Here is a 5646-nt window from a genome sequence, read left to right on the forward strand (position 1 = left end):
TTATTGTCAAAACTGTGTTCCCACATGGAGCGGTGGAGATTTTTGAGAATGATCCGGACCAAGCATTCAAGGTTAATGGTCAGCGTTTGAAGCATTACTATGGGGACATGGCAAACCGAGAAGTGGTTAGTGTCGTTTTATTGTCAACTTGAGGAAGGTACGCAATGTCAAGCTAATGACGAAAAAGAAGCGCTGCGTGGGAGGCAACCCATGATTTGTTGTTACAGGAACCCTTAGAAGTTAATAACCTATCCAAAACCACAAAAAAATCAGAAAAACCGGGCTCGAAAAAAAAAATTCCAGAGACCCCCTGAGCGCCCGCTCAGCTCTGCTGAGCGACCGCTCAGGGGTCGACTGTGAGAATTTTTTTTAAGTTCATAAAAAATCCAAAAAAAAATCAGAAAATCAAAAAATAAATTACAGCCCCATTACCCACGATTTCTTTTCCCATTACCCCATGATTTTATCCCTCAAACCCACTCCTAATCTAATTTTAACCTAATCCATACCCTATATATACATACACCTATCCCATACATCTTCCACACACTTTCTACACTCAAACTCTCTCCCAAACACAAAAACACTATTTTCAAGCACTTTTATTCAGATTCAATGGCACCCAAGAGAGCAAGGACTATTAATAGCAGCAGCACAGTCCCTACTGCTGATTCATCGAGGGGTACTGCTGTGAGGCCTCGGTTGAATGACAGAGCTGCGGAGGAGGAGTACACTAGGCTTTTGGGGAAGCCGATTTTGAAGGAGAGGGGGTTTTTACCATCGGGGAGGGATGGTGAGTTGCTACCGATGATTGCTGAGAAGGGGTGGATAACTTTTTGTGAGTCGCCTGAAGCAGTACCGATGAGCGTGGTTCGCGAGTTCTATGCGAACGCGAAGGCCGAGAAGAATGGGTTTTCTGTGGTCCGAGGGCTGACGGTTGATTATCACCTAGCGGCGATTCGCCGTGTGATTGGGCAGCGAGAGAGGAAGCCCGAGGAGGAGAACTGGAATGAGAAGACTGTTGAGGATTTCGACTTGGATTTGATTTGTGCTACTCTCTATAGGCCGGGCACAGTTTGGACCTTCAAGACTGGAACTAATGAGTATCGTCACTTTCCAGCGATCACGATGAACAGGTATGCCCGTGCATGGAATGCGTTTATTTGTGCTAATATTCTGCCTTCTTCGCATGCACATGAGGTCACAGTTGAGAGAGCACAGTTGTTGTGGGGAATTTTGAATGAGGAGTACTATGTGGACCTTGGTGAGTTTATCTACCAAGGAATTCTGAAGTTTTTGAGGGGAGCTAAGCACATGAACATCCCTTATGCATCCACGGTCATGAAGCTTTGCCGAGCAGTGGGAGTGAACTGGCCGTCTCATGAGCAGTTGCAGTTGCCGACCGCTCCGATTAATTTTGGGACTTTGAATGGGATGCAGGAGTGGACCGGTGGTGAGCCCGATGAGCATGGGCTGGGTTATCGTCTTCCAGGAGGGCGTCCAGCACGAGGTGCTACTATGGCTAGGCCTAGGCATGATGAGGCTGGTTCTTCGAGAGCTCAGGAGGGTGCTGGGATGGCTGATGCTCAGTATAGGAGGCTGTCATGGCGGATGGATGCCATGTACGAGACGCAGAGCAGGTTTGCTCAAGAGCTCACCCTTGCGTTAGGGACTGCTTTTCAGGGCCTTGGAGCTGACATCCAGTGGCCAGTTTTTGGTGAGGACTCTGCATACCCGCCGCCTGATACTCCACCCACTGAGGGTGATGATGATGATGACTCCGAGTAGGTATACCCTGTGTTCCTTTCTACTACCTTCACTAGGGACAGTGAAGATTTTAAGTTTGGGGGTGGTAGTTAAGGAATATTTTGTGTGTGTGTCATTTAACTGCATATTCATGATAGTTTAGTTCATATAGTTGCATAATTTTTGCCATATAATTTTTATTTTATTTTATAGCTTTATTTGTTTATCATATCATATAGCTCATGCATATGCCATGATCCCTTTTGCGATGATTTACTTACCGATTTGTGATGTTGATGCGAGTGTAGTGATGTCGTTAAAGTAATGTTTAGTCATGTAGGTTGATATGCATGCTAGAAACACTTGTATTTTCACTAAGTCTTAGAGAATGCTTAAGGACTAGATTGTTGTTATGATCTGATTGTTTTCGAGGTTAATCTAATTATTATGCTTAGAATTTGATAATAGATTCTTAGTGATAAAGGCATGAAAAAGAAAAAATGGAGAAAAAAATGGAATTTGTTGCTAATTGTGGCTAGGCGTCAAATGGCTAGTAGCCGGCTCGCATGTTATGCGAGTAGTCTAAGGTTGAGCAAGATGGAGCGAAACGCACTTGCTCAGAAATTTTGAAAAAAAAAGAATAAAAATAGAAAAAAAGAAAAAAAAGGAAAAAAGAGAGTATATGTTAATGCATAATTGATCACGAGTGGGCTCTTTGGTATTCGAGTTATTAAGTTCTTAGGGGACTTTGTGCCTAGTGACCTAAGGCTTTTAGAGTCTGGGATCCGCTAACCTAACGCTCGCTACATGGATACCATTGTATAAGTCTTTTGTGGACCTCACTCATTGTACGGTCAAATAAGCATTGCTGTTATGAATAAAAGCATGATTTCGTAATAAGCTTCAGAATTCTTGTAGTGTTATAAGTCACTTTGTGCCTAGAATTTTTATTCTTTGTATAATCATGTGATTGCCTTGATGATAGTTGAGTCATAATAATTGATTTAGTTCTGAAGCATATCTGTTAAGCATATGCACACACCACGTTTCTGGATGTATGTTAGTTGGCATGATTTGATTGATCTTTAGTCGCCTAATTGCATTTGTTGAGATGTTGTAAGTTGGTTGGTTTGTTCGTAGTAAGGGGGATCGCTGCATTTCATATAGATTGCATTCATGCATGTTTTGATCTATTTTTGAGTCTGTGACGCTTGAGGACAAGCATCGATTTAAGTTTGGGGGTGTGATAAGTGGCATTTTATACCACTTAGAACGTCTTAAAATAGCTTAAATTGGTGTCTTGAAATCAAGTATTTTGTCTATTTGATGCGTTTTCTAGTGTTTGTGCATTTCAGGGTAATAGTTGCATTTTGGAGGAGTAATCATCAAGAATAAGCCTTGGCATGTGTTCAGCATTGCGAGAGGAAAGAAAGGGGCAGATTACAGCGAAGAAACGGAGCAAACTCAGGAATTTTCCAGTAGGGTCCTGAGCGCCCGCTCAGCTATGCTGAGCGGCCGCGCAGGGTCGGGAAAAAAGATAAATTGTTTTAAGACTTCTACTTCTGTTTGGCTTCCAACTTCTATGTAATCTGAGTTTTATGGGACTATTATATAAGTAGATTTAGAGACGTTTTCACAAGGTTGGATCGTTGTATTAAGCAAGGAGAGAAGGAGACAAGGAAGAAGACCGTTTTAGCACACCGCAACGAAGAGGAAGCATATTTTCCTGTGATTCTTTATTTCGTTGTAACGTTGGATGCTAGTTTTCTTTGCTTGAACCTATTACTCTTGTGACATACTCTGGTTTAATATAATTAGTTTAGTTATTATTCTCTTGTGTTTGTTTATCATGTTTTCATATGAACCCATGATGACGATAAGTGCTATCATGGGGTCGTAACGGATTTACTATGGAATTCTTTAGTTAGTTGTTTAATACCTTAGTGTGTGATGATTGTATGATATCTAGTATTGGTTGTGTGTATTCGTCTTATGTGCGTCGCGAACATATAAGATAGGGTATTAATCTTTTGTGAAGCGACGGTGGATCTCAAGATTTAGAACTTGCCATGCTAGCATAGGTTCATGTATGATGTTGCATGATTAGTGGGTAACTCTAACCGTTTTATTCGCCCTATGTAATCAAAAGGAATAACTTGTGCTTAAATCATTATGTTGTCAATTTCTGTAGACATATAGGGACTCAACATAATTGATGCATATTCAACTTCTATCTTAATTGTGGATGTTTGGTAGAATGGTATTAGTACAATGAAAGTTGGCTTTTATCAGTTTCGTGTTATTCGATTAATATCATCACTGTTGCAGGCTAAGGGTAATAACAATGGCTATAGAAGGAAGTAATAATGAAGTTGTGATCTCATGAGTGCTTTAATATTGTTAATTTGAAGTGTTAATTAAGTGGTTAATTACGAGTTAATTGTAGTTAATATTTAGTCAACAATTCTAAGTGTTAGTGTCTTAACATTGAGAAGTAATCATACATTGGTGATTGAGTTTAATTGAACAATAATTAGTCTGAGTCTCTGTGGGAAAGAACTAGAAAGTATTCTATATTACTTGCGAACGCGTATACTTGCGTGTATTATTAGCGCGTGTTTTCGTCCTAACAAGTTTTTGGCGCCGCTGCCGGGGACTCGGCGTATTTGTTTAGTTTATGTACTTACCATCATTGGTCGTTAGGACTCAATGATTAAAACATATTTGTTACTTATTGTTTCTGGTTGTGTTTCATGTACTTTAGCGAGCGTTTATACAAACTTTTTCTCGTACTCGCAAGAGGACTTTAGATACAGCTGAAGAGACAGACGAAGTTCTTGGTATTCCAGAGAAGATAGATTTTGAAGATTCGTATTCAGGAAGTGAGCAGAAAGAACCAGTAATCATGGGTGATCGTATTGTTCAGGCCGATCCAGCTCTTATGGACTTTTCTCGGCCTAAAATTGATGACATTCAGTCAAGCATTCTTCATCCGGTTATTCAAGCTAACACCTTTGAAATCAAGATGGGCACTATTCAGATGGTGCAAAATTCTGTTTCTTTTGGAGGAGCTGCGACTGAAGACCCCAACATGCACATAAGGAATTTTGTCGAGATCTGCAGTACTTTCAAGTATAATGGCGTGACTGATGAGGCTATCAAGCTGAGGCTTTTCCCATTCTCACTGAGGGACAAAGCTAAGGACTGGTTACATTCTGAACCAGCTGGGTCCATCACTACTTGGCAAAATCTTGCGTAAAAGTTTTTGTGAAGTTTTATCCGATGGCAAAGACTGCTGCTATGCGGAGTGCTCTTACTTAGTTTGCGCAGCAACCTACAGAATCTATGTGCGAAACTTGGGAACGCTACAAGGAAATGTTGAGAAAGTGTCCACATCATGAAATGCCCGATTGGATGGCGATCACTGGTTTCTATAATGGTTTGGGGGCCCAATCTTGGCCCATGCTCGATGCAGCAGCTGGAGGCGCCTCGTGTGCCAAAAGCTATACTGAGGCTTATAATCTTATCGAGACTATGGCTGCAAATGAGCATCCAAACCCAACTCAGAGGATGATGCCTGGGAAAGTAGCAGGTATTCTGGAAGTCGATGCAGCCACTGCTATTGCAGCGCAGCTCCAAGCGCTGTCTATGAAGGTCGATTCTCTAGCTACATATGGAGTTAATCAAATAGCTATGGTCTGTGAGCTTTGTGCAGGTTCTCATGCTACGGATCAGTGTTCTCTTGTCAACGAATTTGTTCAGTATGTGAACAATTATCAGCGATAACAGCAGCCTGTGCCAGCTACTTAAGATCGGATTATGTGTTTTAACATGCTTTTATGTGTTGTATGAGTATGGTGGATGGTTATGGCTTTTCGACCTTAGTGTAATGGTTTTGAT

Source organism: Apium graveolens, chromosome 8, assembly GCF_009905375.1.
Source record: "Apium graveolens cultivar Ventura chromosome 8, ASM990537v1, whole genome shotgun sequence".
NCBI classification, from domain to species: domain Eukaryota; kingdom Viridiplantae; phylum Streptophyta; class Magnoliopsida; order Apiales; family Apiaceae; genus Apium; species Apium graveolens.